At 38.1% G+C, this 13,218-nt stretch overlaps 1 long non-coding RNA gene across 1 annotated transcript; it reads left to right on the forward strand.

Annotated features, from left to right (window-relative positions):
- The first annotated feature begins 7,420 nt into the window (after nucleotides 1-7,420).
- LOC113945378 lies at nucleotides 7,421-8,001 on the forward strand. The gene is made up of 2 exons (XR_003527066.1): nucleotides 7,421-7,687; nucleotides 7,774-8,001. It is a non-coding gene; the product is annotated as an uncharacterized LOC113945378 (long non-coding RNA).
- Nucleotides 8,002-13,218: the final 5,217 nt, after the last annotated feature.

Raw genomic sequence — 13,218 nt, forward strand, 5'->3', positions numbered from 1 at the left:
GCTTTCTGTCTCCTCTTGATGAGATGATGGGGAAATGGGTAACTTACTGCACTCGTGAGGCTTTAGGCATCACACATCAGGATCAGAAAATTATGGAACCATCCTGAAGCCACATTTACTCACTGAGTAGTGAATATTTTGAATAGTTTCCACTCAAATTCTGAAGTATTGCTGAGACAATAAATCAACTCTATTTTCAAGTCACTGAAGAATTTTCTCTCCCAGTAAAGATACTAATGTCTACCTTGGTTTTTTGATGGGTTTGGATTTTCTTTGGTTTTTTATTTTAGCTTAAAATCAAAACAGAATGAAATAGAATGATTTCCACAAAAATACTACTTATAATTTTGTTTTATTCTGATCATAAATATTTATTTTTCTACTAGACCATTTTATAGCTCCTTTTCAAAAAACATAAATATTATTTCCCTCCAAGTCAGTCATGTAGCTTTAATAGTATGTAGGAAGGGATCTGTTTTTGATACATAAACCAAATAATTCTTCTCACAAAAAAATGTACTCTCTACACTCTACTTTAATACCAAATAACAATTCCCGGAACAAGGAGCACTGATTCTCTTCTCTTTTAGTTAGAAGACTTGTTTCTCATGGGCACTTGTGCCGATTTATGAATACCTATTGTTCTTAATTTAACTGCACATTCAGTTTTGCACAATGGAAGACATGTACACTCTAGCCTTGGTTCATTCAGCATACATACAAGACCCAAACTTCCATGTATTTTACCATTAAACACCTACTATGCTCTTAATTCTAGAAACCCTCAGACTACAAAAAATATAATTTTATCCAGTAAACTACCCAGGAATTCTGTGAAGAATGCAGGGGGAAGTCTTCTGTTCTTTAAGTTGGTGAATGCCACAAAGTCTAATAAAGAGAGAGTTCTGTTTCAAGTGCTTTAATAGGAGAGAATTTAAATAAGCATCTAAAAGGAAGAGGCCAGATTCTCCCACCATTAGCAGTGATCTAAACTTACTGAATGTAAGAGTAACAGCATTTTTTTGGTATGATTTGAATTTATTGATACATCTTAGGTCTGCTACACTAAACTCAAAGTCTCCTGAAAATAAAGATGATGTACCAGTGTTAGGATTGTTCTTCACCCTCCTCCCCTCTTTTCTTGCTCTCTCCTAATCTCTTTTCCCCCCTTTCTCTCCTAATCTCCCCTCACTGTTACTCTGTCTCTGGTCCATATAGGTAGAGCTATACAAAAATAGAAAGCCATTCTGAAGTAGTAAGTACAATTTGAATCTTAAAAAAAGGTGTTTATTTGCAGTTGAGGATGTCTTTTCAGTAAGCTTTTATAATTCTAGATAATGACTGTCAGGATGTCTACTTCTTCAGGGCCAGTAAAGATATTTTTAAGCTATCAAGAGGGTTGTAAGAATGGGTGTAAAATGATTTTAAAATCTCAGTTAAAACCTTTGGGGTAGAGACTTTTGCCAGGTAAAGTTGTAAGAAGCAGCAAAGCAAAAATAATTTTGAAGCAATATAGGCTTGGGTGCACCAATCAGAATTTTTTTATGCATCATATACATGATCAATGCCAGGTATGATTTATCTGTTAAAGCACTCTTTGACTCTGCATTTTAGTGTTTCTGTCAACAGAGCTTGCTATGTTTGGTCTACTTTGTGCATGAGATGGCTCTAGATCATTATTTTGTTTTTATCACCCTAGTTAGCTTCAAGCAAAACTAAGTGTCAAACTTGATCAAGTTCTAACTCATTCTCACTGGTTTTGATTGTAACATCCACAACTGAAGCTTACAGCCCTTTTGAAAGCAATGTCTCCTTCAGATTCCTCATAGGGTACTGACACTGTGTTAGTTGAGAAGTAACTTGTAGATTGGGCATCTGATAGTTAGAGCCATTCGGTCTGCTTGGATCCTCTCCATTTTTGTTTGAGTGGAAAGTTAGATAAAATGATGAAATCCAACAGGCTGCATCATGAAAAATGAATAATGCTGTTATTCACAGATATTTCTGTGAAATATTAAATAGATGTAACTTAGTTGAATAGAATCAGAGAGTCCTGTGGAAAAAAATCATTTATGTATCAATGTTATTCCTGATAGTTGTATATCTCACCACTGGTGTGAAAGATTATAGCACTTCCTGCATCTTACTGCAGTGTTTTTCTTTCTTGCTCTTAGAAAACTCCTCCCAATGCCCATCCTGAATCTTTATTACTGAACTTTAGGCTGTATTAGTCACAGGGAATGGATTTTCCTTTTCTCGCAGTAGCAGCCTTCTGTATGTTTGACAGCTTATCAACTCTGCTGCAGCCTGTCCCCCCCCCCCCCCCTCCTTCCCTCCCCCTCCTCCCCTCCATTAATTCAATCTTTCCTTCAAGGTTGTGTTTTCAAAATCTCTTTTCCCTTTTTTCTCTGTTATTTTTTGTAGTTCTTGAGTTCAAGTTTGGGCATGTGGCTACCACTTCACTCAGCACCCATATAACAGCAGCTGGACGATGGCTTCCTATGTTTTGAAAATTGGTTTATATATGTACCCCAGTGTCATACTCACCTTTTTTCTTCCAAAGGGCATTACACTGCTAACACAGATTCTGAGCCATTATAAACCCCTAAAAAATCCCCATTTAATGAGCTACCCTTCCTTTTACTATTATGCAGTTATGCAGTTAATTATTCTTACCTAACTGTACATCCTCTTAGACTTACATCCTACATTTTTAGGTCATTTCTTCAACTAGCAGGATCATTTTGTATTCTAATCCTGTCCTCTAAGGTACTCACAATTCGTCCTAGCTCCATGCCACTTGCAAATTTAATAAGCACATTCCTGTTGTATATATTGACTACTAAAAAAAAAGATTTTCCTGACCTAAAACTATTCCTATGAATGTTGCTGTTTTTTTCTTTAATTGCTGGAAGTTCACTAATTATAAAAAAGTTACTAAACAGGATTTATAGTGGGTTGCTCACCGTTCTAGAATTACAGAAATCCTGGCCTACAAGTTCAGATTTTACATCAAGTTTTCGTAAATCCTGTATAACCGATTCTTAAATGGGGTAACATTTACGTTCCATTTTCCTTCTAATGTCATTACTTGAGATATTCAAAATTTAAATTGGTTTGAGCAGAATCCTCTTCTTTTCCAGTTTCCAAATGGACATCGGTTTATTTGCATGGAAACTAAATATAATAACTCCTACCCTCCACAAAGAAGCATTTTAAGGATTTGCAGTATTGCAGTTTCAGCAGAGACTTTGCTGTTAACTGTAATATTGTACAGGAGTGATAACTGTTACTAGACAACACTGTAAAAATTCTTCCTGCATTTTGCTGATTACTCTTTCCAAAACAACAGGCTATCCATGAGTTATGATCCACTTCTCTGAGCGAATGCTGCTATTTGTTTTAGAAATCTACATCTATTTAAAACAAGCCTTAGCTCAGTTTGATTTACTGAGCATTTAAGCCCCAAAGGATGCATAGTCAATGCATTCCATTAAAGAACAGATACACAAATCGACTGACAATGGCCAGAATCTGCTTATTGCTTGTTACATTTACAGCACAGGTCTGGGCATTTGGGCCTTTGGTTTCTGCCACTGACAGTGTGTGACTGTCAGTAAATTATTTAACCTTTCTGTACTCAAGTTCCCTTGACTGGGTATTTTGCCAGCCTCAGAGGGGTATTACAAGATTGAACTAAGAACTGGCCTTTTGAGTTCCTCAGATAAAAAGTGTTGTCTAAGTGCCAAGCAGTACAGAAAATCTAGAGGGACTGTGCTGACATTTAGGATGTCGTTCTCATTTTCCTTACTGTTGAGCTTCACTAACCTCAGCAGTTATTTCTGCTTTCATTTCCAGTTAAGAATCACACCCTTTATATTTTAAGGGGCAAAGGAGAACTGTTCTTCCAACAGGTCCATTCTGTCAGTGGGTAAAAATGGGAAAGCCTTTTCTATTTGGCTTCCTAGTGAGGAAGAAGCAGTTGTAACAAAGTATATGCATATTCCAAACATATTACTGTTTCATTTAAGAACTAATATACATCTTGGAGCAGAGATGGGTCAGCAGGGTCAAGGGCAGGCCCTTCATTTTGAATACCAATACCGTTATTCCCCTGCATTACCTTGGGCATAGGAAAGATCTACTGACACATAAATGCTGAGGGCAAATTTAACTATCTATGCTTTGGTATGACTCCTTTCTTTCTGCAGGGCTTTGTGAGAAGAAGTGAACAGCATGGCAGGCTGCTTTCCTTCACAGCTCTATGCCCTCAGAAACTTTTGGATAAATTTATATTACTTTTAGTTTTAGATTATTTTATTATTCTTGTGGTCCCACAGTTTTTTTAAAAATGGGGAAAAAAACCAGAGAAATGTGGAACTTCAGGTTTTATTGGACTTCAGATCACCAAGTGGAAAATCAGAAAATACTTGAATGCTAACATCATCACTGATTTTGACAATGGTTTGTTCTTCTCAAACACTTCTCTAACCAGCTCAAGACACAAAGCTTTTCACTCTTTATTGTACCTCAAATCGGTTAACACTTTTTAGCATTTTTTTCAGCCATACGTCTTTAAGCTATTGTGTTTCTACCTCACATATCATCAAACAAATATTGTTGTCTATATCCAACTAGATCATAAGTAACTTAACTTCTTTATAAGTGTATGTGATCCTGAACATGTCATTGGAATTCAGAAACAAGAATAGCAGCAACACGGTTTCTTATGCACCAGATATGAAAGAAGCTGACGGAGGGAAAGTAGACAAATGTTTCCACCAATTAAAGAGGAATTTTTCAATAACTTACACTCAGTTTAGCGGTAATGATTTGTGTGTTATTTGATCCACACTGGTGCCATTTCCTGTAGCTATTGAAATGTGTGATTGATTGGATGAAGGCTAATAATATGCTCATTTATATAAGCATACACTCAGTGCTTTTCAGTGATTCATTTTTAAATGGTTGTGAGTTAAACCAGGAGACTTTTAGAGACAATGAGATATATGACTTGCCTAAAGAATGCAGTTCTTCCAAAAGAGTTGACCAAAAATAAATTAATTTCTTTTGTTTACAATGAGTTCTAAACAAAGATATCGAATAAGTTAGCTTTAGGAGCTGACATTCAGATACTCAGAGTCATTATCGTTGACAAACAGCTAAAACGTAATAAGTTTGAATTACAAAACAGTGAAGATTTTCTTTTCCTCTCCACAGCTCCAAATCCCAATTTTTCTCCCTGATATCATGTACCATTTAGCAACTTATGAAATAACTACAGTATCCTTAAGGAATGCAAACATTGTACACAACAGATAATAATCATGATTTTTACCGCTGACAGGATTCTCTATCCAAATTTTTTATTACTGAGATAGAATCTATGCATTTTTTAAACTGTTTGCATTTTCTACCTGCTTACCACTTAGTTCTATGTGTTTCTGTGTTAAATTGCACTACGCCTGATTTTTTTTTTTTTAACACAGTACTTGCCACAAAAAAATCAAAGTATTCTTACTTCTAGTGGAAACTCTTCTTACTTCATGTGAATATACACTAGTAAATTAAACTATAGAAGTAATCTCCACATCCCTGTGGATTGTAAGATTACCAGACAGAAAAAAAATGTATTAACTCATCTCAGCTTCATTTTTTTTAACCTCAGCCTTCAAAAGCATTTCTCATCTCAAAAACTTCTAATAAATGCAGGTAACGACCTTGCTTCAAATTAACTTACAGGGAGTCCTGGTTGAAAAGTCTGACTCATTTATATCATATGGAGACATCATCAGTGACTTGATTAGTTTTTGATAAACCTTTTTAGGATTTAGAAAAGATGAGCTGGGTGACACAAAGGGAAAGAAGTCGAGTTAAACAGCAGCTCAAATAGGGGAACTGTAACAGCCAGTATTAGAGGAGACTGACTGCGCAGGCTGTGAAAAGGGCTTATGAAACTGCATCCACTGCATTGATTCTCCCATCCACTGAGCTGTGATTAACACAGTTCCATATGAAACTGGGGAAAAAACAAGATTTACTAATATCTTCAAAACATATTCTTCTGAAGGAAAAACAGTCCAGTTTGGCTGGTGGGTCGAGGGTAGGTGCCAAGTCAGCTAAATCATGAGCTTTCAAGCACTCCTGGGAAAGAATGTGGAAAGTCCCCTGATTTTATACAGTGTGTTAAAATAGTTCTTTTGTTTGCATCATGTTAAGAGTGAATAAGATACCATCTGTGCTGAGTTTTACATCTTATAACAGGAATAATGACCATAATTGGTCTGTTATCAGCTACTTCTACTAATAAAAGAGATAGAAAGATGGGTACCACAGCAAAGCAGGCCCCTTTGTGGCTCTTACCTGCAAAGGTTCAAAAAACACGGAATTTGCATAGATTGGAGGCAAGAAGCAATGGTCTCTAAGAATTAGTTAAAAATAAAAAGAATGAGGAAGACTTTGAGAATAGTAACACAGTTGGGGCTTGTTTCCCATGGTAAAAAGGCACAAGGAATCACAGATTATGTACCTATGAGTCAATTAAATGTACCCAGAATTGACTCTGAGGCCAAACGGCATGAAAGAGCCTGTCCATACTGTTAAATTCTCTCACTCTCCAAATCAGGGTGTCTATGTTGGAACTACAATTGGGAGTGCTCCCTGGCCAGTGTCAACTTCTAAACTGGGCCCAGGACTTTTTCAAGATGGGCTTTCAGGTTTGGGTCAAAACTGTGCCTGGAAACATTATAAGTTAGCAGTGTGGATGACTGAGACACGGTGTCCGAGACTGTTCCTGGTCCTGCTTCATTTATTGCTGTAGATGTAGTCTCTGCATTTAGGTATCTCTCTGCTTATGTGTCTCCTATGTGTGACATTTGAACCCCACCAATTTAAAATTTGATGTAGAGATAGAAAGATTGACCACACCAGGTGCTACAAAGATGTCAGTGAAAACAGGTATCATAGATTTAAGTGAGACAAAACCCACGGTATGAGTTACGCCTCGCATACATCCTAACACACTCTCTTTCTCTGTCTGTCTAATTTGGGCTTTTTCATTATTACTGGCTGAACTGCTAGGACTGTTCATGAGCATATATTGGTCATTCAGAAGGTTCTTTCCCAAATACCAGGAAAAAAAGTGAAAATCATACTCTCGGTGTTAACTATATGACCTGGTGGTTGTTTTAATCATGTAATACACAGGAAAATTTTGAGTGACAGAATCCACATCTTGCTGCTCTGTGTAACAGAGAGGCAAAAAGATCTGTGAGAGTAAACTTCAGTGGCATAGGGAAGAAATAGGCAAAATTGTGGGAGGGAGATCAGATGATCTGGCAGGGCATTACTGCCTTATGTAAAGCAATAGGCATATAAGCGTTTATTGGTACTGGTCTGTTTTGCTCAAAATGAGATTGTTCTTAAAAAGATACCCCGCATTAGTCACTGTTTCAAAGCTATGTGAAAGCATTAGCAGAGAGTTGTGTAAGTGAACACGTTTCCAAACAACCTTGGTGCTGGTGGGGAGGTGGTGCTGGAGCTGTGAATATTGCAGGGAAGTGGAGGGCTGCCCCAGCACAATGTCCTGCCTCTTCTATGGGAAACCTGAACAGCAAAAAAGAAGTGCATTGTTCGAGAGACAAATGTATGTTCTGTGCCAATGCAGACAGGAATCTTTCTGCTGTAGGTAATTCCATGTAATTCCAAGACTACAGCACTGTCTGATTCGTCTCAGTTCTGAATCCTTATACTTCTACTGGTACTCTTTTCCAGATGGGAGACTGAGGAACAGGAAGCCCAGGATTTGTCTAAGTAGTATGGACCATCTGTACCTAAACAGGAAATGAACTGGGTCTCCGGAGCTCCAGAAAAAGGCTGTCATCATAGGGTCATCTATTTTCACCATGCCACAATGCTTCTTGTGAAATAAAATGCCTTTCGCTGCTCCCCTGGGAATCTAATTCTGTGTACTGAATAAATAAAACAGTAAAAGCAGGAACATAAATAATTTTCTCTCTCTTTTAAGAGTCTGCAGGCTAATTTATTCTGTGTTTGTATTCCACCTTTCTTTATTTACCTTCCACAATTTCTGTATTTTCATCCATGTTTAAAACATGCTGTCTGTTTCATATGTCATTCTTTCTTAACAACATAATACTTGACATAATCTGCCCTCTGGATCCTTTCTGTGGTGTAATTATGTTATCTTTGTTGTTATTGATTTCTGTTGCTAGGGGATGGGGTCATGCCACTGCTGGCCGGTTCTTCTTTGCAGCTTAGCTGTACACTTTTAACTCTTAAAGATTTTTCTCCTGAGAACACTGAGTGCCAAGTTTTGAAGTCATAAAAAATGCCAGAGATCCCAGAGGATGATTTTGTCTGAGGAAAGATTGCAAGATTCAATTATAAAATAGGAGAACAAATAGCAATTGAGAGAAATTCTGATCTTAGCTCTTCCTTTCTGAGAGTTGAGTTTGACCAATGAACTTTGATTTATTTCTTCAGCCCTACGATGTTATTTTTCAACAGTTTGAATGTTTCCAAGTCAAAGTATTATAGGATTTCTTTATCAGTTGAACATTTCCAACTGAATATTTTTTTTTCAAAGGGGCATGTCCTTTTGAAATACATAAACTACTTTTGCTGTTCACTGAGTTTCTGCGTTTTTATTGCATTACATTCCTTTTTCCCTGCAGAGCAGAAATTTGGTTCCACAAAATTAAGGGACTGATGCAGAACTGTTAATATTTGTATAATATTTGAAACCAAAAAAAAAGGTGAAATAGCTGAGGGAGGCTTTTTAAGGCAAAATAGTTTCTTTCAACATAAACTGGGATTTGTTTCTATCTAGTTGGTTGATTGGTTTCTTAAGGCAACTTGAGACTGTTATGTGCTGTGCTCCTGGGTGAGATTTTCATAAACTCTTGGGGTAAAATCTCTGGCTTCAGACTTCCCACTTAATCTCTTACAATCTTACTTCAGCATTTCCCTGTGTAGTTTGACTTCTGCCTGCCTGTCTGAGAGCCTGCTCAAGGATTTTGGAAGTTGGAAGTTCAGCTACTGTGGCCTACAGATTGCTTGCCTATCTGTGAGGTGCCAGATGGGTACAGACAGGCTATGCCAGACCCTTGTCCTTGGTCTACTTCAGCCTGTTCTGGGCTTTGCAGCTGGCTAAACTGCTGAGCCCCAGTTGATGTGCTCTGTGGTTGGAAAGAGTTGCCATAGCATTGTGGCAGGCTCTGTGGAGCTCTAAAGTGGTTCACCTGACATCTTCAGATAATTGTGACATATAATAGCAGACTATTTTAAAGGGGTTTTAGCACACTGTTTTACCGTATCTTGTCTATTGTTTTCTTTCCTTGTACGAGGCTGCCAGACTTCACCCAGTATTCAGTAATTTTAACATCTAAGATTCTGTAATTAAACACAACTGATTTGATATGTGGCAGAAGGTAGAAGACCCTTTTTCAAACCCTTTCTTTCTGTTTGTCCCTGAAATTTGGATATAACAGATGTGTCTCTTGGAGAGAGTCTCAGAATTATGTTCCCTTGTACACAATAAATGCCCACCTTGTAATGAATCTGGCATCAGAATCTGCAGTTATATTTAGGTCTGTATCTGTGTTTCTGGCTTGAGCAGGGAAACATTTATCTCTTCCCTTTACCTAAGACCGCTTTTCTTGTAAGAAATACCATTGTGCTTTCTGTATTAGTATGCCTTTCAGACTGCTCTTCTCACTTTGGTGATGAATATGTAGGTGAAAATAGCAAATATATCTGCCATCAAATTGCCTACAGGAAAGGGGGAATAGTCTCAGAAAGTGACTTTTGAACTTTTAAACCCGAAGTGTTTTCACCAGATACTTTTTCTTATTCTAACTTAGCCTGAAATATATCCTAAGCCAAATGTTCTTGTGCTAAGGCAAAATGCACTGCTTACAGCTTGCATGGTTCTTGAATGAATCATGAGCATTGTGTCATTCAGTGTAGAGTCCTACTCTGCACATACACTCACACATATACACAGACTGCTTTCCTGTAAGGAGACACTGGTTTCTGCAACAAGTCACAGCATGGCCGCAGTTTGAAAGATGGATAACTATGGGTACATATAGGATAAGTGTATGAACACCATCACCTCATTGCTGGCAACCTGTAAACAGGTTGCAGCCAAATGCACATACTTTTTTTGCCTCTGTGAGCTTTGCTTTTCCCAAGTCCTTTCTGTCTGTCTGCCTTAGGTGGTGTAGACCTCATGTTCAATGAAACAGCCAACAAGAGAGATCATATGTTCTAGGTGCATGTCCTTTTCCAGGTGCTTGTTACATGCACTAGAAGCAAACTATTACTGAGAAAATGATTTATGAAGAAATATCCTAGGAACATGACACAAAGCAATTGGCGGGCAATTTTTATGTGAGCAAAAATATAACGTTGTCAAATACTCGTGAGAGGAACAGGGGAAAGCATTAATGTCTGCAGAGGGCTCTGCCTTTTTCAAATGCAAACAGTTGCATAGTAAACAGCACTTTTTTTAAACCTCATAAGGCTAAAGTCTTACTTTCTGTTAGAATATCCCTGTGGTAATGCTAGCCACCCTTTACGAGCTCTGTAGGAACAACATATTTAGTTACAGCTGTCAGAGACAGATTCTTTTCTGCCTGCTCCTTCTCCTGTTGGCAGAGTTCCCAGACTGGACCCATTTGGCTGTCAACTTGTTCACCTGCGTCAGCCAAGAGTGTGCAAAGGCATCCCAGAGCACTTGACTCCAATATTCCTCAAGGTGAGAATAGCTCTATGACAGACACTCTCAGCACACAGTCTCTCAGCACCAGGGATTGCAAGTATGAGATTCCCCTTCACACTATGTGGAGTCACACACAGTGTGCAATGAGGATGCCCTCCAGCTGCCTGATTAGTACTGGAGCCAGCCAAACCATTGAGCACTTACCTCAGCAATTTCTGTTCCTTATGAGCTTAATCCTAAGTAACTGAACATTATTTTCCTACATATAATATAATAAATGCTAACAAGTGATGTGCATGGGAGAAAATGAGGTGAAGCAGAACTATTTGCATATTTGTACAATATTGATTTAATCTGCTTAAGTTGCTCTCTTATTTAGAAAGATCTTGTTTGGTTCACATCAACCTGACAATATAAATATACATCTGCTCATCTATGCTGTAATCCAAGTCTTCAATCAAGCCCCTTGAAGCAGAATTTACACCCTGAGCAGTCTTGGTTGTATATCCATTACCTTTTACACCTTAATTTACACTCATAGTTTATGCAGCAATAAGGAAGTTTTATGATATAAAATCTACATCCTTGGGTAATCCACTAAAAACACTTATTTACAGCTAGAGCAACAAAGCTTTCCTTTCCCTACTACTGCTGCAGGCAGAAAAACAATTGAATTAAATTTGGCTTTATGTGCTGTCTAATCAGATGATTCCAGGATTACTGACTCTCTCTGGCTGCTATGGATATGAATACATAGAACTGGTCAGTTTTGCAGTGTTGCATTTGTACTCCTGCCATTGAATTCATTCAAGGCATGCTTTGTGAGGTGGGAAGAATAGAATTGGAAAGGGTTGGGAGTCAAGGGAAGAATGTTGGACAGCTGGGGTTGATTTGGATTGGTACAATTCCATTGGGGTCAATAAGACTGTCTGAGTGATGATTCAATACAAAATTTGGCCATAACACTTAGATTCAAGAAAAACGGTGTCCCCAGTTCTATGGAGACTAAGAGGGTTACATATTGGGGGTTTTTTTGAATATTATCATTCTTTTTTTTGGTGGCTTTTTGGGGGAAGGAACTGTTGGCATGGTATTATGTGTTTGTAGAACCAGTCTGTTTTGTACACGTTCTATACCCACGGGTAAAAGCAGTCATTTGTTTTACTGTAATTGTGTACAATAGTTTCAATGTCAGCTTTGCAAATGCAGTCTTGGACTTTCTGAACCAGGTATGGAATTTACTGAGGAAGGTAGTATAGGCATTTGGATTACATCCTTGACCTATTGCTTTGCAGAATGTATCTCCAGTCTGATCTGGAATCCTGTGGTGTGCTCAGCATTATAGAGGAGATACATGCATACAGCCTTGTGCTTCACAGTGATTTTGAAGAGAGGGGAATATATTGAAACTGTAAATGGCTTTATTTTAACCTTCTCAGCCACCCAGCTGCAACTGCCCAGCCTCCAATCTTGTTCTCATTTCCATGGGGTTTTATCAGTTCTGTTGTAGAATCCTGATTCTGTGAATACTGAAGTCCTCCTGCCTGAGCTGGCAATGGCCAGTGCTAAGGGGTAGTTTTCCTTTCTTTCTCTGTACTCTTTTGAGCATTTGGGGTTACATGGAAGGCACTGACCTAATCATCAAAGACCTAGTCTTCAAGCCCTTCCTTAATTTCTGCTCATTACTGACTCAAGCAAGGATCAGTTGACTTCCTTGAGTTCAGCCTCAGCAAAAAAAAAAAACAAATTAAGGACTTGACCTCATGTCTGATGTCATACTCCATTTCTTTTCACTTTAACTGTCCATTTTTCAGGTAGTGAAACTGCAGTAGAAAAGGTGGAGAGGACTTGTTTTGAACATGGATTCTTCAAGTTATCAAGCATTACCGGTGTGCTTTTTTCCACAAGACAAAGTAGACGTGGGTTCTTGAGAGAGCTGTGAGAAAATGACAGCCGTGTCACTAGCATGTAGGAACCCAGTGGGGAAATTGGTACTAGCTTCTTTGAATACACGGAATATAGGCAGTTATTTGAACAAGTGATTGCTCATAAAAACTCTGCAGTCCTCTTTAGCGGCTCTTTATCTTATCTGCTGCAGGTCATGATGGCATTTCCTGGCTCAAAGAGGACCCCAAAATGCCACAGGATAAGATAAGTGCTGTTTCCTGCCCTGGCACACCCAACACTGCCTGCCATGCCCTCAAGGGCAAGCAAACTTTGTCTGTTCTTTGGAGATATATATATATATAAACACATATAAAAATATACTTATATATGTATATATGTAGACAATAGATAGCTTCTTTATCACTGTTTGTTGATTCAATTCATTCTCCATTTGGGAATGAAATTTTAATTCAAATAAATTAATAACATGGAGTAACAATTCCATTTTTCCTCTCAGTGTTGTCAGGGAGACTTAGCTGACTCCAAGTTCTCCTTTTTGAGGTCAGTCTTAGGCAAGAGCAAAG

The sequence above is a fragment of the Corapipo altera genome, unplaced genomic scaffold (assembly GCF_003945725.1).
Source record: "Corapipo altera isolate COAL_440 unplaced genomic scaffold, ASM394572v1 44, whole genome shotgun sequence".
Classification (NCBI taxonomy): Eukaryota; Metazoa; Chordata; class Aves; order Passeriformes; family Pipridae; genus Corapipo; species Corapipo altera.